The sequence below is a fragment of the Tachysurus vachellii genome, chromosome 26 (assembly GCF_030014155.1).
Source record: "Tachysurus vachellii isolate PV-2020 chromosome 26, HZAU_Pvac_v1, whole genome shotgun sequence".
Lineage (NCBI taxonomy): Eukaryota > Metazoa > Chordata > Actinopteri > Siluriformes > Bagridae > Tachysurus > Tachysurus vachellii.
Window position 1 is genome coordinate 5,740,158 of NC_083485.1, and position 24,015 is coordinate 5,764,172.

The window sequence follows — 24,015 nt, forward strand, 5'->3', positions numbered from 1 at the left end:
ACACAATTATTTTAAAAATATATATTTCATATTTGAATATCTTATCATCTAGGGACATCTGCATTATTGAGTCCATAAATTTACAATTTTTCTTTTATTTTAATTTTCTTAAATCGTAACTTAAATTTTAAAATGATATCAAACATCATCCTGCTCACCAACAGCTAAACACAGTCATGATACTCTACATACAGAAACCCAACAGCATCCTGCAAACCTTATAAGATTAGTACAGATTAGCTACAAACCTTATTAGCTACAGATTAATTCAGATTTCTAGCTTGAAAATGTCAGGGTCAATTTCCATTCCTTCATCAGAATGTAACAGAAGTTTAATGCTCGAAAACGTAAAAACTGAAAATATTATATAAATATAACGATTATACAACTCAGTTAGTTTATAACTTGACATTTTTAAAGATACATATTTGGTTTTGGGTAATACTAAAAGTTTTTTTAGAATTTTTTGTATGCCTTAGTGACAGATTTCTATCTGTCTGTCTGACAGTGTCTGTCTGTCTGTCTGTCGCACACCAGTGAGGTGAAAAAAGGGTTAGGGTGAGGAATAGGAACAAAAGCAAGCATTGCTCAGTACTGCAAAGGTTGGAAAACTGCAAAGGGGGAATTCCATACAATCAGCATGGTGTCATGATGTCAGTTACTTGTGCCAAGGTGTTCGGGTGTAGTAATATTCCTGTTACTTTATGGGTGAGTTTCTGATTTAAAAAAAAAAAAATAACCAGCCCTAAGCAGAAAGCACAAGAACTAGTGCATCTAGTTCTGGTTCATTTATAAGCAAAATTGGGAAACACATTACATAAAGTAATGTAAGAGATCCTATTCCATTAGGCTTTAATCCAAACCTCCTTAAAATGTTATAAGGCCGGTGACACAGTATGTATCAATTCCATTGTTTAATGATTAAGCCTGAGTTTATATCATTATTGCGAAATGTTTTAGGAAAATTCTATCAGTTTTCCGAGAAAGATCCATTATCATTAACGCATCAAAGATACTCAAATGTTTTTGTGATATTCAACAATGCAAATAACTTCCAAGGTCAGTAAAACATTGTAGCATTCAGGTTTTTTTCTATCTTTATTCTTTCTCTATATATCTCTCCTCCTCCTCTCTCTCTCTTTCCTTCACAAATAATACTGTAGAGGAAACTGCAATATTGCAAATCTCAGCACAATTTTATTGCTTAAAACACTTCTGATTAAAAATGAGAGAGAGAGAGAGAGAGACAGAGAGAGAGAGAGAGAGAGAGAGAGAGAGAGAGAGAGAGAGAGAGAGAGAGAGAGAGAGAGAGAGAGAGAGAGAGAGAGAGAGAGAGAGAAAATGAACAATCAAGACCGAGAGCTGATTTGTTTTAATCAAACTGTCAAGGTGGCTCTGTTGATGTTTGATTTTAATAAGAAACAGTGACTTTAAATGCAGATGCAATCACAACATGCTGAAATGTAGCTTCCTAAATGATGCATTATGAATCTTTATGAATGTTTGTATTTCCACTCTTCAGTAATATGCTTTTAATAATAAACTACTGATATTCAACTGTTGTGGATGCAATAGTTCCTGTCAGTGTCTATTACACTATTAAATAAGAGCTAGAATTTTAATGCATATGTTCTATTAGGACATGTATTTTAGATCATTAATAATTAAAATAATTTATCTAACTCTACATTATGGTCAAGTCATTGTCAGAGAGTCAAGAGTGTCAAGAGGGTAAAGATAATATTGTAAATAAGGAAATTTGTCTTGATGTTTCCTTAAATTCCTTCCATAACTAAAACGTAAATAATTTTTTTAATAGTTTTACTCTAAACATTGTGAATAAAAACACTAAAATATTATTCAGTAGTCATAATATGCCTGTTTTAATTTTGTCTTTATTTTTAAAAGTGCTAGCAGAATTTTATATTTCTTTTTTTTTTTTTTTTTTTTTTTTTAAATCCCTATAATTGAGCTAACTCCTTGTTTAATTTGGTTTACACCATAACTAGGTTATGGCTAAACTACTAAATTACTAGCTTTATATTGCTAAATGGCTAAAAACCTCACTACTCACCTATTAAGAGTATGCTAGTAAAACCACTAACAAACTAACAAATGATCTTAGTTGCTAGTTTTGCTTAAAAAATAAATAAATTATTTAAGAAATATAAAATTTTCTCAAAACAAAGGTTACTGGATTTAACATGATTAATATCAGTTCAGTAAAGATAATACAACTTTTGTTGGCAGTCATTTATATCTGAAAATCGAAAGTAGTCACATGATGGAATTTTAAGTTCTGGTGTGAATAAGATTTAAAAATAATGCTCAGTATAAAAAAATTGCTCAGTATATTTGTTACTATATTTGTCATTCCTTTATCTCCTAACTAGATTAGCTAAGCCACTCAGTAGCTAATGATTAGTTGCTAAATTACTAAAATAGCTAAATATTCATGAGCTAACTTTTAGTTGCGAAATTGCTGAAATGTTACTGCTGAATTTGATTGCCTTTTAAATGGTCATTCTTAGGTTTGAATGACTTTATTTTTAACGTGAAAAAAAACAAAAAAAAAAACAAAGATGCTACCATGTTCATCTTTTATTAGCAACAAACTAGCCAGCTAACTGTAAATGAGTGATGGATATTTTTCTCCCCCAAAACAAACTGTAATCAAAACATTTTCTAGGTGTAGATTGACCTAAATCTAACTCTTTGTAAATACAGCATAACTCATTTAAAGACGCTTACTCGTGTCATTTCTGATGCTGTGAGCAGCCATGTTGATTTGATGTCACCCTGTAAACTGCTGAGGAACTAAACCACTAGGTTAGCTAAAACACTAACTAGCTCATTTTCAGTTTATAATTTTGTTAAAAAAAATGTAAAAAATCTATTTGTAAAAACTATTCATCACCAAATTGATTAAAAAAAAACAACTGTTACATACCTATTAAGATTAGCTATGCCATTAACTTGCTAATTCACAGTTGTTACTCCTTGCTACTGTAGGTTTGATAAAATCACTAAATATGTAAGACTCATTACCTAAAAACTTTTAATCAGAATGATTCAATTCTACAACAGTACAGTAAATATTGTTCAGTATAGCAACTTTACTGAACAACAGATAAAAATAAATTGAAATATTTCACACGACGAATTCCTGAGTTCTGATTGGTCAGTCTGATCAGATTGTCCACTTTCTCACAGAGAAGGCTTTCAATGTAACGTCAGGTTTGGAAATGTAGACATCCGTGACTTGTTCCTCAGCTGGAGGAATGTTAACGGTGAGATGGGAGCTGTGTTTGGGTGAACTGTCTGTTTTGACTGAAACTTTTCAGTGTGTTAATATATTTTGATTGATTATATGTTTGCTACGCATTAGCATCCTGCCATCCTCAAACAGCTGCAGGGATTCAATGGAGATGAAAGCAAGGGATTTGGCGTGGTATGAATAGCAATGTGTGTGTGTGTTTGTGTGTGGGTTGCATGTTAGGGAGAGACAGAGAGAGTATAAGAGACTGTTTTAATGTAGAAAGATTATAGCAAATGAGGTCAGTAATAAATAATGTGCTGTTTCCTTCTTTCTTTCCTGCTTCATCGCACTTTCATTTCTTCTATCCCTCTATCCTCACTTTCTCTTTTTTTCTCTTTTTCCTCTCTATCTCTCACTCCAATCCTTTTATTTTTTTGTATTTTCATTCCAGGCCTAAGGATTTAGGAATGTAAGCCTCCTCACACACACACACACACACACACACACACACACACACACACACACACACACACACACCTCTTTTTTGTTTTGTATGTTTCTTTTCATTTTTTATGTGGATTTCAAACCATTATACTCCTTTCTTGAACTTTTAAACCTCTTAAAGATTTGCTAAATGATGGTTTGCTATGAACGAGTCGTGACGTGCTTCACCTTCCTGCATCAGAATCACACTGTGAATCATTCTCTCTCTCTCTCTCTCTCTTAAATGTGTCATAAACCAAGGCTTGTTTTTATTAAGAACATTTCAAGGATCTTTTTTGTTTCACTTTTATGACACTTCAACTTGTACTCGCAATGTACTTTCATAAATCCCCTTTAAATTTAAAAGGTGCCATCATTTTATGACTACCTTAAAAAATCTTTTTTTTTACTCTGTGCATCATTACAAATGCCATATCTCCATATTGTACATATTGTGTGTATGCTCCATATATGCACTATACTACTGTATACATACATTATTATGCTTTATACAAACCACAGTGCTGCTGAATTCTCTCTTTTGATTGGTCAGGAGGTAGAATCGGCTACAAGGCAAACCACAAGCCATGTTATAATGTACAAAGTACTAATAATAACAAATAAATGCCAGAAATATAACACAGTGTTGTTATAAGGAAAAGAATCACTCAGGTCACATCCTACCGCTTTCTAGCCCTGATGTTGTAATCTGTACTTATTGTTCCCGAAGATCAAGTACACAAGGTACAATTACAGAAAGTAGATGTACATTTAAAGCATTCGGTGTATAACTTTCATTTATAGAACTGAGCAGTTATTGGCTTTTCTCAATGGCCCAGCAGTGTCAGTTTTTGGTGATCCTGGGTTCATAATGTTCTGAGTTAGACCACCACTTTATTAACCACTTAGTTACCACTACAGGTATGTGTATGAACCTATAATCCTTTCTAAAGGTAAGCCTGTGGTCATTAGATTAGATGGGCTCTAAATAAGCAAAACACATTGATATTAAATGTAGACTATTTACACACACGTAACACAACGCAAGACAAAGTGTGGTTCATTAAGGTTCATTGTGAATCCTGTCAGTAGTATGTGGAATATGGATTATTTTTCAGACCGAGATGAAGCCTGATCATAAAGCGACTGAAAACTCCTCGACTCAAGCTTCCATCTTGGTAGGATGAGATGGGGATGAAGATAGAGATGGAGATCAAGCACTGGGCAATGGTGGGCAGGATGTTTCAACAATTCTTCCCCAATCTTGTTTCACATCAGTGTGATTCTAGAACTTTCATTAGAATATTGGTGTTTGGAGAATGCTGTGTGTATCAGGTCACGGTAGCTGGATAGAAGAATCTCTGTAGAAGAACTCACGTTTTTTTTGTTCCACAGAACATGTGCTATGTTTGAGTTTTTCAGGGTTTGAATTGCCACTGGGTTGCTTGGCAACCTGAGCCAGACAGAAAAAACCTGATCTGGGTTTTTTCTCTACAGCACATCAGGGTTAGAAGTACAAGTAGGGTTAGAAACAGGAGTGAGGTTACAGGAGGACGTCTGGATAAGAAACCAAAAACAAGGCAAGGGTGATTGATCCAGAAACAAAAAGCAGAAGACAGAAACTGCATGATCTTTCAATCATATAAACATTGAGATCATCTCAGCATCCGATCAAAGCCACGGAAACCTATAATAACATGCCAGAAATCCAGCATCGGCAAGCAAACATCTCCACCGTGGCAACAGATTTGTTCTGAAACCTTGGAAACACCAACATGATGTGGCTCAGAAAGTGACGGACCTCCAAACATGGAGACAGAAAGCCAGAACAGGAAGAGAAAGAGAAGGGAGAGGGCTTGTGCGTGGGTGTGAAAGCATGTGAAAACTTTGGATGTGCTGTAAACACAGATAACAGAAGCATGCCGTGAGTGAGAGAGAGAGAGAGAGAGAGAGAGAGAGAGAGAGAGAGAGAGAGAGAGATGGGATGAAAAGGAAAAATCAGTGAATAAAGATAGAGGGATCGAGGGAGAGACACGTCCAAACAGCCCAGGAGATGGCAGTAGAGAGAGAGAGAGAGAGAGAGAGAGAGAGAGAGAGAGAGGTTGTTCAGTTTCTGCCCCGCCTTCCTCTAAAAGGCAGGAACACTCCAAGCAAGGGACAGAAAGACTGAAAGAAAGAGAAGGAGAGAGAAAGAGACAGAAGCACACAGCAAAGAGAGGAATGAGGCTATGAGAACAGCCCTGCACTCCTCCACTGTCCTCTCTCTATTCGTCCGTTTCTAGACTTGTTCTTTCCTTCCTTGCCTTTGAAAGCTCAGCAGGATTCAGAGGATGCATGGTGAGTGCTTTGGTGAATTGAGCATTGCTGTAATATGGCTTGAAACAGCACAGAGACATTAATGCTTTGTCCTGTATAGTCAGTTACAATCAGTGTGTGTGTGTGTGTGTGTGTGTGTGTGTGTGTGTGTGTGTGTGTGTGTGTGTGTGTGTGTGTGTGTGTTGAGCAAGGACATCTGACCAATGACAAGCCTCATATCGTCTGACAGGGGAAATTCTCAGGGATATTGTATGAATCATGTGTGTGTATGTGTGTGTGTGTATGTGTGTGTGCGTACACTCTAGGAGGATGTTGGCTTTCAGTCACACCATAGTCTGGGTCAATTGACTCATTTGGTTAACTACAGCCGCTGGTACATTTGTAAGAATGACAATATACAAATGACTTTTTATTATTATTTTTTTAAGCAATACTTATTAAATTACATTATCTTGTGAAAACTGACAGCTGACAACTAATAGCGAAGGCATACTTGTTGTCTTGACGCTCTGACAGGTTCTGAGAGTTTAAAGGGTTAAGAACCTAGAGCCTTTGGATGGAATTTTGCTTTTCATGCATGTGGGATCCTGTTTTCTGGGACTATATTTGGTGGAAGTTTACTACCAGAATGAACTTTAGACTGGGTGTAGGTCTGCTCCCTGATTGTACTTCTACCAATCTGGCAGATTTTAATCTTCAAATGACTCCTCAATTCCTCTGCCAAGAAAACTGGATGAAATTCTGAAAGCATGTCAGTTAAGGATTTAAACAGAACGGCTTCAGCGGAAACTCTCGTTTCTCAGAGCACTCCCGAGATGAGGTTGAATCAAACCCTTGTGCTTTTAAAATCATTGCCAATATTTGTGACTTGCTACTTTCTTTGTGATTTCTGAATTTTGAAACTATCAAAGCTTTATGCTATATAACAATATTAACAGTCTGTGGTTATTCTTCTATACCGTGCTGTAGTGGACTTTGATCGTGAGCTTAACATCTCATTTTACAATTTCCTTACTTTTAAATAAATATAATACGATAATCTAATTATAGACTATTTAGGCTAATAAATAGGCTAATAAATAGATAATCTGTGTTTGGAATGGTAAAAAAAAATCATAAACACTATATAATAAATCCAAAATGTATATAATTCTTCTTATTAAATATCATTATTTTTAGTAATGATGTAAACCAGACAATTATTTAATTTGGCTCACAATATTTACAAAAAAAATCAAATATATTAAATAAATAAATAAATATATTTTTGTAAATCATATTTCACGTATATTAAAATAATAACATTAATTTTTAAAAAATATAATACAAATGTTTTGCATGCAAAAAAAAAACCTATATATATATATATATATATATATATATATATATATATATATATATATATATATATATATATATATATATATATTTTTTTTTTTTCCTAAATCATTTCACTTTAGTAAACATGAAGATCACCAGAGAAATCAATCAATACACTGCTCTTATTTTATCTAGAGCATGCTCTCTCTCTCTCTCGCTCTCTCTTTTACCACTCCAGTCAACAAGAGATTTACAGGGGCTTATCTTATTCAGTCAGCATAGTGAAACAGACATCGGGGTGTAGCAGCATATCTAAATGACAGCGAAACCTACAGTGCATAAGACTAGGAAGTGTGACACAACCAAATTTTATGGAGGTGAATTAAAAAAAACAGGAAAAAAGGACAACCAAGCAAGGAAATCGAAACATCAGAGCATGGGTCTGTATGTCAAGGATTTAGGATGAGAGAATAGAAGAAAAAGGACGAACGAACCAGGAGAACTCGGCTTTTAGTTTAGCGTGTGTTACTTTTTAACAGACACACATCCCATAATATGCATTCAGATGTCACCTTACACACTGTGTCTTATTGTGTGTGTGTGTGTGTGTGTGTGTGTGTGTGTGTGTGTGTGTGTGTGTGTGTGTGTGTGTGTGTGTGTGTGGTGGGCCATTCAACGTTCTGCGGCTTATACCTGAGAATGCGAAATAGACTGATAAACACTATAAAGAAAGAAAAAGGAATTGAGATGGAGATAGAGGTGGGAAGTTTGAAGTATAGGCATGGGGCTAGTGTGTCCTTAAGGAAAAAAATAAAAGAGAGAGAAAAAGCACATATGTAAGTGCGAACTGCTTTAAGAAATGAAAAAACATCTCTCTCTCTCTCTTTCTCTCTCTCTCCCTCTCTCTCTCTCTCTCTCTCTCTCTCTCTTATTCTAATTTCGTCTCCATTGCCAGTCTATTCCCTGTCTATTGATTTGCAGAGAGCTACTGAGACGTGCTCCTCTTTGGTTCTCTCGGAAAAGACTGGAAGTGTGTGTGTGTGTGTGTGTGTGTGTGTGTGAGTGTGTGTGGTTGTTGATCACTTTGTCTCAAACCCAGCAAGGTTTTTAAAGAGGAACTCATTTAGTAACCTCGGTCTTCCTGTCATATGTAAAACACGAAACCTAACGGATGGTGCAAGCTTCAAAACAAACAAAAAAACACCACAGACAGACAAAAAAAAGCAGACAGCTTTTCAGTCCCAAAATGGAACATGACCATGTGTGTTATAGTTATGTATAGAGATAAATTTGGTAAGTGCTTATCAGATTATTTGGAAACAGTTATTCTGGTACTGAGTGCTTGTGAGTCCATACAGATAAACCAGGAGCGAGTGGAAACACAGCACAGAACAGAGAAATCACACCAATCTCCTCTGCTTTGTCCTTTTTTTCTCCTCAAAAATGTCTGGTTAGTTCATATTTTATAGATAATTTAGTTAGTCAGCTGAAAGCGATGCCAAGATGGACTCAGCTTTCATCTGATCAGCAACGAACAAAACACGCACCTCAGATAAAGTAATTACGACTCACTCATCTTGCACTTCGGGCACTTACCTGAATACAGAAAGCTGCACATAGAGCCTGGAAGCCCATATCACATACTGCTAGGTTAAAGCTTAAAAAGAAAAAGATGTGTTTTTGTTTTAAAAAATCAACTAGAAATGACAGAAACGTCTCTGCGCCTCCACCATGCGATTCCAAATAGCTAGCTAGCTCAACGCTATTAAACTAGCTCACACTCTCATTTTGTGTTGTTCAATTTTCACTGCTTCATCACAAGACTCCACAAAATTTATCCACTGGCCAGTTTAATAAGCAGGTTTTGTTTGAAAGCAGACAAACCTTTGATGAATACACCACAGATGTATTCATTAACGTTAGCTGTATTAGTTAGCCAGTTTTATGGCCAGGTTTCACTACACCATCAGCTATGTATACATTCTACTGTCTAAATACAGTAGAATGTATACATTCTACTGTATTTACTACATGCACTGTGGATAAACTGCTTAATTGTTTAAGAGAAGTAATTTTAAATCACCTAAAAACATCTTTATCCCATGTCCTAATGCCATCAAAAGTAGCTAGCTAGCTAGCTTACTGCTACTAATAGCTAGCGTGTGTCAGAGATGTTTGCGTCGCTCTCTTCTGGAAAGTGATTCTTTCCCAAATGTATTTATTTAGTGCATATTAAATTAGATAATTGTTTACAGGAAATGAATAAATGACCTACTAACTCATTCTCTGAAACAGCTAGCTAGCCAGCTAGTTCATTATCTCACATAAAGGTGTGTCACAAACACCCACTGGTGCAAAGTACTCTTTTTATTTGTTTTTTGAGTTGGTAAATTCTCTGTGGTTTATTTAACAGCGGAGAAAGTTGTCTAAATACAATTAAATGTTATCTAAACACCGAAAAATCGGTTCACTTTTCACACATCAGTTGTGTTAGCTAGCTAGCTAGCTTTCTAAATAGCATGACTAGCATGCAGGTTTTCTTGAAAAAAGTTTACAGCACTTAAAAACATAGGTCCCAGCTCTAAGAGTGATTGTTTTTCTTACAAATAAACAACAAAATGTCAATTAGAAATTCAAAGATATTTTAGCACTGTGCTAACAAGTTTTAGTTATTATAAACATCTCAATGTTTATGATCAGGTCACCATATGGAGGTTGTCCCTTTTTCAGTTCAAAGCACATTTTTTGAGTTTTATAAGTGTGTGTGTGTGTGTGTGTGTGTGTGTGTGTGTGTGTCACTCTCCTCACCTAGTGCCGAGTGCTAACATGAATAAAACATGCACGAAGGCTGAGGTGGCCTCAGGCTTTGGCTTATGTTAGTGGTGAAAAGCTCTCTGTGGAAAATTCCCTCAGTTTTCATCAATAATCGAATCACAAAGCATACGCGCACGTGTGTGTGTATGTAGACTTGTGTGAGCACTTGTGTGCACTTTATTGTCGATTCCACTATATTTCCGGATGGCTGGATTAAGAGATAGATGCAGACAGAGAGAAGGATGAAGAGTGAATAGATGGATGGACTGGACACTTACAAGCTGCTATATACTACACACAACACAACGGTGCGGAAAAACACAACAGCAAAAAAAACAACCCAGACAACTTATGCCTCCATCATTAATAAGTGGAGTCTGCTTACAGTACATTCCACTGCTGTTCTTTTATTCACCCTTATCGATTTGTCCATTCCTGTGGAATCTGTATCTCCATCGTAAAGGCTGTTCTGTGTTAGCTTAAGTGAAGTGAAGCTCCGAGGCCCGAGGGATCGAGTCAGTATGGCAGTCTGATGTAATGTCCGTTTAGGGTAATATCTATTACATTTAAACATCAGAGACAAGTAATTAGATAAATTATGTACATTTGATATTGATAACTACTCGGTGCACAAGTGACATCTGAGTCGAACACACTTAAACGTCAAAAACAGTAATTAATTAGAAAAAATAACCAAGAAGTTAGCAAGCAACGTCTCATTTTTTTGAGGTTTCTCATCCACCACTGGCTGCGTTTTGCTTTTAAATGAAGTAACATGAATGACTTTTTCTAAGCATTGAATTACAAAAGCAAATACACACAATATTATTTAATAGCATTTATGCTAATGGCACAATTACAGTGATTTTATTATTTTCAATAAACATTTCATTTTCAAGCTATAATCCCACTGACTGATGGATTAGTCCAAATATTTCTTGAGGGTGAATCTGTTCTGGCAGCTGAATGATGTGGAACCAAACATGCAGATTTTTCATAACCAATAATGAACAAATTATGGAAAAGGACAATGTTAAGTGGATTCACACGTTATTGCAAAAATATATATAAAATCGAAGAGTTTAATGATTAAGTGTAGCTAAAGTGGGCTGGGCTAAAACGCTAATTGTCAGTGCTGCAAATGTTTTATGAACTTTATTAACAAGGAAATATTTTCTGACTTTTTCAAAATTTGTGCTTTCTTTTTTTTTTTTTTTTAAAAATCTTCTTGAATCAGCAAAATTGTGAGCACAGGATTGTTCTTTTGAACTCCTTCCTGTAAAAACTCATCACTTGTATGAGTTTCTATGATACTCATGTTCAATGCATGTGAATGGAAAACTTTGGTTAAATGTGATGATGTGACGTGACGTGTCTCAGCCGAATCTGCGGAAATTTAGAAATATTGCCTCAGAATATCGTGGAGATTGATATTACATTTATAATTCATTTTGCAATTGTAAAAATCGTGAAATCCTAAAAGGACTGGTCCAGGGCCGGTTCCAGCCAATGACATTAGTGTGGGCTGGTAGAAATAATAGTTGGGCAATTAGTGATAATGGCCTAATCCAGTACATTACATCCACCCCCAATACCACGCCACCCTCACCCCCACAAAAAAAAAAAACGGTAGATATAACTTTCCAGTGGTTGAAACCAGTCGAAGTAAATACAACATACCTTCTTGTCAGTAGTGGCATAGGTCTGACACGGGAAACAGAAGCATGCATCCTAAAGAACAGAGTATTGCAGCCTACGATCCCTGCAATTATTAAATTACCAAATGTTATTCAAATCACAATCTGCCTGAACTGGGCCTGAAATAGCAAAGAAATGGGTCGGCTTTGGGGCACTTGTTGAGGATTGGGGCCAAATTTTGTTCTGCCGCCGGCCCAAGGCTGGACTGTGTTGCTCTCCATGTTTATATGTTTCTACTCTCCAAAATATCTGTACTTGTTAATATCAGCTAACATTTATTTGTAAAAAGTTTCAAACATTTGCTAGACATAGAGATGTATAATCTAAAGGCAAACATTCACTGCAGTTAGGGAACAGATTATCATCGTGCCCTTATGTGAAGTGACTAAACAAACAGGAGAGAAAAAGATACTGTCTATTGATAAAAATCTGATATTTTCAAAATGGGCTGTTAGTTCAACCGTGTCTCCAAGGCTCCCTCATTACCTGTCCTTCTTTCTCCTTCTTTTCCCCATTCCTTCCTCTCTGTCTGATGTTTTCTATCTTGGAGGCATGAGTATACTTGCCTGGAATGTAGGCCATGCATGGGCATATGTGTGTGTGTGTGTGTGTGTGTTTGGCTCTGTGGAATTGTACTTTCTCTCATCTCGTTTCAGAAAACGAATCAGGTGACCTGATGAAAGCTTTCCTCCCGATACAGATCTTTATTTCTTGTATTTTTTTTATTGCCTCTCTAAGCAAACATGAGCTAGCTTTAAATTTGACTCTTAACATGGAGATTAAAAGGAAAGTAAAATATTCAATCACATGTGAGTATGAGAACATCCTGACCGCTAAGTTTTTTTTTTTAGACCGTTATGCAGATAGACTGTAGCATATACAGTACGGTGCATTTTATCTGATGTGCTATGTGTATTGTTTTTATGTAACTAGCATGGAAATACAAGTACACTTAGTAAGCGGTGGTTTGAACTGTGGTTGTGTGTACAGTATGTGTGTGTGTGTGTAAGAGAGAGAAACACAAGGAAGTTTCTTTTTCTGGTTAGCATTTAAATAAACACAAAAAGCTTAACATGACGGTAATGATAAGGCCATTGTGTGTGTGTGTGGGTGTGTGTGTGTGTGTGTGTTTTTATTAAATGTATTGCTGAAACCTATTTACTAAGCTTGTGTATTGAATATTGATCCCTAAGCTTCTGTTTGCCTCTATTAGTGCAATATGGAGCTTCTGGCAGCTTTAACATGTGTTGTAGCTGTGAAGCAGGCCATGAGTTAAGTCATACAGTATACACACACACAGAAAGAGAGAGAGAGAGGATGGTTAAATAACTGAATAAGTGATGGGAGGAAAAATACAGAGAAACAAATGGACAGGAAAGCAACATAATGTTTACAAAGATGATTTTACACCTAAACAATGTTTCCGGAAGTGAAGTTTATATCTGTCTTGGCTGGTTCTCTTGCTCTCTGTCTGCGATTTATTTACTTTTTTTATGTTAATACATTTTTAAATCTGTAGATATAGACAGTGGTCCTGGATCAAGCAGTGACCTCTAGTCTTTATGTATTTTTAAGCCAGTATTGATGATGTTGGGCTGCCTGTGGTCTGACAGTTTTGACCTTGTCATGACATTTGGCTCCTGAGATTGAGGCACTGTGTTAATTACCTGCATTAATAACAATTATAATATAAGGTCCTTTCAGTGATAATGTGAGTGTGTGTGTGTGTGTGTGTGTGTGTGTGTGTGTGTGTGTTTGGCCATCATGGTCAGTTGAGATATATTTTCCCCCTTGTGCCGTTCTCTTTACATCTTTTCTCAGTGTGTCTCTGCCATGACGTCATATCCTTTCTTTCTGTAAAAGCAAACATTGACTACATCTGGCAGTGGTTTACACCAAAAAAGTAACTCAATGAATTCTGTTTTCTCATTTTGCTTCAGTTCCTTTACTTTCTTGACATGGTTATACTGTATATGTGAAATATGCATGTTTGTCCTCTTTTTAGAGCTGGCATTATTAAAAAAAAAAAATAAAATCATCCAACTGTACTGAATACTATATCAACTGGTGTAGGGTCATAAAGTCAAAATCAATAAAGATCAACTAAAATAAAAAAATAATCAATAATTAAAAAATTAAAAATTAAAGGAAGATTGAAAATTATGGCTCTGCAGTATAATAATAATAATAATAGTAATAATAATAATAATAATAATAATTTTATTAGCATTAATTTATATAAATTGTCTGATTATTATTATTATTATTATTATTATTATTATTATTATTATTATTATTATTATTATTTGCATGTAGGTTTTGTGAAATTCAATCGAATTCTCCAAAAAGCTGTTGACATTCTATATTAGAAAGCTGTTGACATTCTATATCATTAAATCGAATAATGAACTGCTTTTTACATCATTCTTTAAAAAATCTACTTGTTCTGGCTGCATCACCACCCTGGTGTTGATCATTTCTCATTAATAACATGTCCCCAGGTGCTTTATTTCTTCCCTGAAACCAAGCCACTTGTATTGAAAACAAGTCTCATGTTTACTGCATCTGGATGAGGATCTGGCACCCCAGAGCACTTTAGATGTCGACTGGCACCAACTTATTTGTGTTATAATTTACCATTATGTTGTCTGTCTTTAATCTGAGAGCATTTAAATAAGCAGCTCTTTAAGCATAAATGCTTCCTCCCTGTTTTTATGCCACGAGAACGAGACTGGAATCATGTACAAACTCGTTGTGAGTGAAACCGTGTCTACTCAGTGAAACTATTAGACTCAGCCCAACCTATTAAGCCGAAAGTCCCAGTATCCTGCTAACTGGAAAAAAAAACAGCACTTATTACATTATAGTTCAAACGTCTTTGCTCTAAACCACTTGCTGAATCACAAATTGTTCCCATGGCCCTGTGCTTCCTGCATTAGCGCACTGCTAGGGCTTAAAATAATGCTTATTTCCAACAGGGAGCCATTTGGGATTCAGCCCAGGATTTGTAGGCTCTTTATACGTTGGCCTTGCTGCTGAACTTAATTCATGCTCTGAGGAATTATCAGCATGTGGGATTTAATGTACAAATTATTATTATTATTATTATTATTATTATTATTATTATTATTATAGAATTTATATTATATATATATAAATATAACTTTACAATATTTAAGACTGCTTAAAAAGAAAAAAAAACAAACTATAGCAGTGATTTAAATGTTGAATTCTCTGTTCTGATTGGTCAGAAGGATGTTGACAGATTGTCCATGTATAAATACGCACATGCTTATCCAGTATCTATCGTTTCGCTAATAACAGTCAATACTACGATGATTTTATCGCTGCAAGTCTGCAGTAGGCGTGGCTACTACTGGTTGCCATAGTAACAATGTTTCACGGTCACTGGGTGGTGCAATTAGCATTAGATTTGTTAGCATACGTGCATAAAGACAGACTTTCATGTCTCTGTTAGGTCTAGCTCTTGTTAGGAAAAACGAATCTCCGCATGTTGTATTGCTGTATGTGTGAATGTAACATGATGCACAGGGATTGTTGTCTAATTGTTTATATGGTGAATTGGGATAGCGATTAGACCTTTATGTAACATTTATGGAGTTACATGTCTAACTTTGTACATGTGCTGTAATGCAAGGTGTAAGAAGGTCCTGGAGGTTCAACTATGAACAGATATAAAGTACAATTTGCTGTGGAGTAAGAGGAATACTACACTCCGGGCCGTGCCTTTATTGGGGTCGTGTTTGCAAAGCATTATCCCTTGCTGTAGAGCAGAACACAGGAAATGTCCAAGTTTAGTTTTGGCTAAGCTCTTGGCTCTTTTCCATGAATGCCGCCAACACAGGCAGACTCTTAAACTCAGATCTTTGAAATGTCTTGTTTTTCTGAACTCTATCTCAACTCTGAAATGTGACTTTCGGACAGGACAGGGCTGTTTGTTCCTGGCTGAGTCTCTCTACTGTTGTTTTTTTTTTCTGTCCATCTGTCTGTTTAATTCACCCTTCAGTGACCCCTTGGCTCATTACTCTGACCTAGTTGTTTAAGGTCACTGAGTCCCTTTGGACTGATTTATAACCTGCTGTGTAACACTGCACGGTGACCCTGAAAACACACACACACACACACACACACACACACCCCTACTAAATATCAGTACACTGTACTACAGAATTACTAACTGATTTGTACTTAAACTGCTGTTCACCTGCTCTTCATGGAACAGCCAATGTATTAACATAAAAATAGGCATTATGGGTAAAAGCATTGTTTCCAGATGTACTGTACTGATGACTCATCAGCAGTTTTATCCTTTTTATCCCCTCTTTTGTGTATTCATGCTCTGTTGGGTCTGTGAGTCTAATCTGGCTACAGTTCACTCAGGAGCAGAGTTTATTGGTTGTTTTAAAGAGTTTGGAAGAGTCTTTTTATTTTATTATTATTATTTTTTTTATAGCCAATGTCATAATTACAGGAAAACTTTAAAGGTTTCTATTTCTATAAACGGCCTACTTAACCTCAAACATAGTCGATTAGTCAAGAGAATACAAATGGTGCTGTTGGTTGGGTTTAATCACAGCATAAGAATTTTCTCCGTACTGTAAGATTTACTGATTACTGTAAACAATCTATTTGGGGGAAAAAACTGTTTGACATTGAACCTGGTTTTATAAATGAAGTACTGTATTACTCTACAGCCGTTCACTATTTACTAGGGTTTAAAAAGTCATTCGGAGCACAGCCGGAGTCTGACTATCCAGGGATTTTTGGCATCTTCTTCTTCTTCTTCTTCTTTTTTTTTTTTTTTTTTTTTTTTTTTTTAAGATTAAACAGTGCCTATCAGCTTGTTGCCATGGAGACGCTGACCTTTCACAGCATTGGTCCGGACAAAAGGTATACAAAAAGCTGAGCATCATCTGTCTCTCTCTGTGATCCAGTCGTTTCCAGGCAAATAAATGCAATGATGACAGCGCTTCCTTCCCACTAAAACAACACACACTGCAGACACAGAGAGAGAGAGAGAGAGAGAGAGAGAGAGAGAGAGAGATCACAGCTGACTGTTGTGTATATGTTGAGTTCATTGACCTTTCAAGGCAAAATGAAATGTGTGTCTTTAGTTGGTGGGGGTGGGGATGGCAAGAGGGAGGGGATGGTGCTGTTATGTTTTTGACCTTGTTGGGATATTTAGCTTTAGCTTTTAGATTTTTTTTTTTAAACAAACTGAAAAAGTTACCAAAAAAAATCCATTCAAATCCAGCTATTTTTTGCTTACTTTCCATGCACAGAATTTACTGCGTCTATTTCAGTAAATTTGCACATAAATGCACTTTATCGAAAGTAGTCACACTGTTGTGCTGCAGATCTGCATTCGTATATGTATTTTCATATTTTCTAGATATACTTTTTCTCTTTTCCTTCCTGTGTGCGGTCGTGTACGTGACAAATAAAATTTGTATTTGTAAATTAACAATTTTTGGATGGAAGTATGGAAGGTGTGTGTGTGTCTGTGTGTGTGTGTGTGTGTGTGTTCATTTTTCTCATGAAGGCATGTTCTAGTGACCTTCATCTGCCATTTTATACTGAATCCCATTTCTCAATACAGTCAAGCCTGTACAGGTGGAATAAATTAGGCGTGCGTGCGTGTGTGCGTGCGTGCGTGAGTGTGTGCGTGCGTGCGTGAGTGTGTGTGTATTTGTGTGTGCGCTACCTGTTTGCTAAGCTTGGGCGTCTTTCACGTCTTCATTTTTGTCTTCCTTCACTCATTTGTCCTGCAGTTTGAACGAGCGGCTTCACTTTATCAAACGTTCTTTAAAACTATCGGAATCTTTTCAGAAATTTGGAAATGCCTTGAAACAAGGAGGCAAAATGTCAGTGTTGGATTCTCATCATTCATAGAATTTTTTTTTTGCATTATGCTGACTAAGCACATTTACTTATTATTATTATTAACTTATTATTTTTTTTATCTTTGATGTCTCCACTTTAATAAACATTAATAAACATAAATATAGTACACCAAAACAATGTATTTTAAACGCGCATGCTTTTTTTTTTATAAATTCATCTAGAAATTTAAATTAGAAATTTCAAAAACTGCTTGAAGGCTTCAATGTGTTGTGTATTCTGAGATGCTTTTCTGCTCCACACGGCTGTACAGAGTAGTTCCAGAGAGGCCAGATGTTCTACTTGGATCTCTCTCATGAACAGTGTTTTACACACATGATGTTATCTTTTTTTTCACTTCCTTTTGTGTAAACTCTAGAGCTTGTTATGTTGTGAACGTCCCCGAGATCAGTGTATAGCCATCATTGTGCTATTAAAACTATAATAACTATAATAGGAAAAAAGTTTCACTGATACTTTGTGGGTAATCGAAACTTATTTTCTTCTCCTCGTGGTATTCTGGGCAGCTGATGATGGCTTTGTTATATTTCTTGATAACAGGATTATATTTTTTCTTGATAAAACTCCCACACACTTCGTGTACGTTACTTATTGTGTTACGGCTCAATGAGGTTGATATTTGGAGCTTGTTTTCTTTGTAATGAGCTTTTATTGTGTTGAGCGGTCTGGCACTTCAAGATGACCAAATGACTGACAGAGCTGAAATACAAGAGGAGGAGGCAGAACACACACACACATGCGCACACACACACACACACACACACACACACACACACACATGCACACGCACACACACACAGACACAAATGTGGTCAGACCATACCAGGAAGTCGATCAGCATCAGTACTGATGTAAGTTCTCACTCCTTTTCTGTAAATAAAACTGTGAAGCCTCAAGTTCTATGTCTGTTTGTATATCACTCTCATATCTTTCTATCACAGCTATAGATCATTTATTAAGATAAGATAAGATAATATATACCTTTATTCGTCCCACAATGGGGAAATTTCTCTGTTACAGCAGCAAAGAGAAAGATGCACATACATGTATATATGTATATATTTCTATATCACGAATTGTTCCACTCTGTTTAATGCACATTGAACTGCATCCTGTTGCTATTTCTGTCTCAATCTAGTCTCTAGTTTGAGCTTTAATTAGTTTTTGCTTAAATGTGCAAAATTAGTAAAACGGTTGTAGAAAGGACATTATTTACATTTACGTTATTTACGTATTTACGTGTCCACTGTCCCCCAATTGAGGATGAGGTTCCTCTCAAGGATTCTTCCTCATATCATCTCAGGGAGTTTTTCCTCACCACCGTCACCTCATTCTTGTTCATTAGGGATAAATCTTGGAGATAAATAGTAACTTAATTTGAAACTTTAAGACTTTTATAGCAATTTTAACAGTAGATATTTTCACAATAAAGAAAGGTAGAAATTCAAGACCAGAGTTTACACAGAAGGATGGGGGAAAAAAGTGGTGGTGCTTGGATAAAATCGTCTACCAAATGCAGTAAATGTAAATGGTTCTGTGCACGAAAATGACTTGAAAATGCCATGAAGAGGTTAAAGCAATAGAGATGCACTGTTTCAAGTAGCCTGGAAAGCTACTTTAGCTGAAACAACTACTTTATTTAACGATAATGAGCTGAAAAACATCTCAGAATACATATGGAAATTTGAGCATTTGACAATTTTATATATTCTAGCTCAAGTTCCACTGAACGACCACCGGCAACAGAAGCTGCTATTAATATGACCTTAAATTTTAAATTATATTAATAAATATATTAGTTTCAATTTTTTACATCGCTACAGTATCAGAAAGCAATTTTACTCTAGTACTATTACTTTTATTCTAGATACTAGAATTCCCTGGAGTTGTGGGACTGAGAATATTTCTGGTTTTATTATCTGTTTTATTTAGAATTATTATTAACACAGAGACATTTTTTTTGTTCAGGAGCTTGGGATTTTCTCCCACTATCTTACATACTGTACAGTACAATATGTACAGTATATAGTATTTAATACTTATTTAATGCTGTATCGCTGTATAGTTAAACATAACCCATTTATTTTCTGGCTACATTTGAACATTGAGAACATAAAACTCTCTTTCTTTTATATTTATTCTCCAAGTTAAACTTTTTAACATTTTGATTACACAGTCTTTGAGTTTTGCTGCATTTTTTAATGTTGGAACATAATCATGGCTTTCAAAACTCAGCAGTTTCTTTAAAGTATGTGTACGTGTGTGTGTGTGTACGTGTGTGTGTGTGTACGTGTGTGTGTGTACGTGTGTGTGTACGTGTGTGTGTGTGTACGTGTGTGTGTGTACGTGTGTGTGTGTGTGTACGTGTGTGTGTGTACGTGTGTGTGTGTACGTGTGTGTGTGTACGTGTGTGTGTGTACATGTGTGTGTGTACGTGTGTGAGTGTACGTGTGTGTGTGTACATGTGTGTGTGTGTGTACGTGTGTGTGTGTGTACGTGTGTGTGTGTGTACGTGTGTGTGTGTACGTGTGTGTACGTGTGTGTACGTGTGTGTGTACGTGTGTACGTGTGTGTGTACAGTACGTGTGTACGTGTGTGTGTACGTGTGTGTGTACGTGTGTGTGTACGTGTGTGTACGTGTGTGTGTACGTGTGTGTGTGTGTACGTGTGTGTGTGTGTGCTTTACTGGCACACAAGGAAAGAAGCACAACATGCACCAGCTTTGGTACACCATCTTAAATATTTACCAGAGTGAAACAGAACCTGGAGTACACACTGAGACAGAGAGGTGCAAGTAGGAATAAAGAGGAAATTGGTTTAATTTATATAAATAAAGAAGGTTTATGGTTAAAAAACTCATATTTCAGTGAAAAAGGGTCAAGAGAAAACACTGTGTGTTGGTGTGTAACTTTCTATAAACTTGCTATAAGTTACATTTGATTCCAATTTTGAATTTCTTTCATTTTTTAGCCTTTTTATACTTATTTACTTATTTAGCGAGTAAATAAATGATGAAAAGCGCTCATCATTCACACTGAGCCTAAATCAGACCTGCCTTATCCATCCTGATTCCCTCCATCTGGTTGGAGTCCTCATCACCCAGAGGATGTGTGCTGCATAACGTTCATCTTAATTCAACTTAAATATAAACTTGAACCATTATATAAAAGTCAGAAACCTGAAAGACAAAACTAAACCTAGCCCAATCTGGCAACCTTGTTTTTAACCAATTACCCATTTAGAATAAATATAAGCATCAGCTTATTCCTGTCACTTATTATTATTATTATTACTATTATTATTTACTTTATGAAGTTGTGAAGTAGAACTTTATGAAGATTAACATGTTGCACGGCTCATGCAAGAAATAACAGCAGGGTCCTCGCTAAGAATGGTGCGTCACATCAATCACTCTGTGGGTGTTTGTTTAGATTATATACATCAAGCAATGAGTTTTCTCTGAGGGATGACATTAGATTTTGGCTTCTGTTTTAGGTTGCATTTGGATTACGTTTTATTGGATATTTCAGGGATCTGATCCAAAAACGAACCCACAAATCTAGTTTGAGACCCTCTCCAAAAACTAGCACAACATCTTATTTCTTTAGAAAGTGCCTATTAGTGGTCTTCCTGTTACACATGGGTTCTCCGTAAAACTTTTTGTAACCACGGTCCTTCTTAAGTGTGTAAAATTCTATGGAATTTCGGAAATCCAGGAATCCATAGCTGACATGCCTATTTGGGGGTTATTGCGGTTTGGATCAAACAAATTAAAATGACCAGAGGATCAACACTCTATAATAAATATAACAATGTATATCTGATAAAGAAAGGTTGTGGCTTCCATTGTAACCAAATAAAAATTGAAAACCCTTTGGCTGTGCATCATGGACCCCTGAAAGGTCCCTAGAACCCCCACAGAGAACCACATCTCTAACGAAACTGGAATGTTCGGTACTTAAAGGCACGATGCTTGTGTGTATACTCAGTGTATTTATTTATCCAAATCCAAGACTCCTCTTCAAAGTCTAGAGCATAGGTCTTTGAACAGACAGAGCTCATCAAATAAGGTATATCCATAACTGGGGAAAGTCAAAAATAGGAAAACATGGAAACATGTGACAGGTGCACACAATCAGGTAACAAACCACTGATGGAACAGAGAGTTGAAACAGAACCAAAGGTTTTATGAGAACCATGATGTAAAGAGGGAACCTGTAAAAGGGACATTTTTTAATATTTGTCATGTATAATCAGTGCGTATTGATTATATATCATATAATAATGCAGAAAAAAGAACGAAATCTTCTCCCAAATTAAGCTATTAAGTTTAGTGAAAAAGTAAGTTATTCGTTTCCTGTTGTTTCCATGGCTCTTGATCTTCTCCTGGATTTACTCGAGAGAACAGCAAATCTCTCCATAAATCTTTCAAATAACTTTCTTTATCTTCTTTTTCAAGACAGACATGCGATGCCCACATCTTTTATAAGGTTTTGTTGATAAGGTGTTACGGGCAGCCTGAGGGGGGCTGAATGAAATAAATCCTACAGCTTCATGCCTTGATTGATTCGGCGCCTCAGTTACTTAGTTTCTGAGCGAATGCCCGAGAGACGAATAAATAAACCTTCTTCCATGTAGAAGGAAAAGTTTCATATCCTGCTGTCATCCAGACATGTTGTGATTGATGGCGGTTTGGATGGAACCTTAACCCGCCTTTTTTTCCCCTTGCTTGTAAGGAATACCTGTTGGGTGATTCCCGTCATCTTCCTGTCTGTTGCATCCGGGTCAGGAAAACTGAAGTTGGGATGCTTTCAGGAACTCGATTTGTCTTTCAAAAGGAAGGTTCCATCTCCCGTAAGACCAAGAGAACAGGGATGCATCCAGCAAACCCCAGTTTTCCAGACACTCTTGTTGTCTTCTGCCTGGTTTCATGGCAGCCAATGGGAAACAAGAACACACACACCCACATAAACGCCCACATTAACACACACACACACAGACACACACACACAATTAGTTTGTAGTCTTAGGCTTCAGTGGTTTGAATGATGGGTCCTGTCTCAGGGGTATCATCTAAGATGAAGGGAGAAATAAGAAAGGAGAAAGGACAGGAAATCAGAAACAAGCCTGTGAAGGAAAAATGACAGGTTTATAAGGAAAATGGAAAAAACAGGCTGTAGACAGAGAAAGATGTGTCTTCATGACATTCTGATTTTTCCCAGAAGGGTTGTGTCGACTTCCTATTATGTTTGATATCCCGACGATCTCTCTTTTTTTTTTTCTTTTTGTGTGTCTCACATTTAGCTTTCCGAGTGTACCAAAGTGTCTCCTGTCCCTATAGAGTCCTCAATATTACTGTCATCCACTATTACACAGTTACACCGAAGTTACTTACTGGATTCTTCTTCTTCTATATGTATTCATGTATAATGTAAAATTTGATGACTTTTCTTTTTTCCACTATACCATATATTCATTAATACTTTTACACATTGATGTTGACACAAATTTCCCTGTCACAGATTCCCACTTTGAATCGTACTTTCCCGTGTACTTGTATTTACTTTTGTTTCGGTTTTTGCTTCTATCTCTGCCCCTTGACCAGTTATTGGTGTGTTCCATTATTGTTTGTTCAAAGATAAAAAAAAAAACTCCCAAGTTTACGACCGTCAGCTATTACGGACTATCGAGGTTACTTCCTGGATTCTAATCAACAACATGGTGGCGTTTCATATCATTTTTTTCTAGATAAGTGTATTCTTACTCTACACACAGTGGTTTGCTCAATCTTACAAAGTATGGACTCTGAAAGGACGGACACACCTTTAAAATGCTAAATAAACGCCACTGTATCAACAGGTCCTCACAATTTCTTAATGTGTTTATGTGGAAGTGTGTGCTAGTTGTTACTTTCACATTACTGCTAATGTGAGATGGTCAGGTGTTAGTGTTACACAGATGAAACCACACATTTGGTGCACTATGACTGATACCCATAATTCAGTGCAACAGTGTAGATTGACCTCTACAGCAAACAGGGTGTGATATTGGACACATTTCTGCATGACATGAATTAAAGGCTTACATTTTGCATTGCTTAACACAACTCGCATTAACGCGACTTCACACTGATTACACCACATTCTATACGCTGCTCAGGTTGTGTTAACGTGACAGGACAGTGTGCTGCTCCTATTCCTGTC

At 36.3% G+C, this 24,015-nt stretch overlaps 1 protein-coding gene across 6 annotated transcripts in view; it reads left to right on the forward strand.

The window, feature by feature from the left end:
- The window catches only part of dab2ipb (DAB2 interacting protein b), a 112,570-nt gene that overhangs the window by 55,242 nt on the left and 33,313 nt on the right, over positions 1–24,015 (forward strand). Inside the window, exon 1 of one of the 6 annotated variants that reach the window (XM_060862826.1) lies at positions 5,910–6,079. The exons of 4 other annotated variants lie outside the window; for them this stretch is intronic. The gene's annotated coding sequence lies outside the window, so the exon portion shown is untranslated. Of the gene's footprint in view, positions 1–5,909; positions 6,080–12,627; positions 12,700–24,015 lie in introns of those variants that run through there. One more of the 6 variants, XM_060862827.1, reaches the window with a different exon arrangement.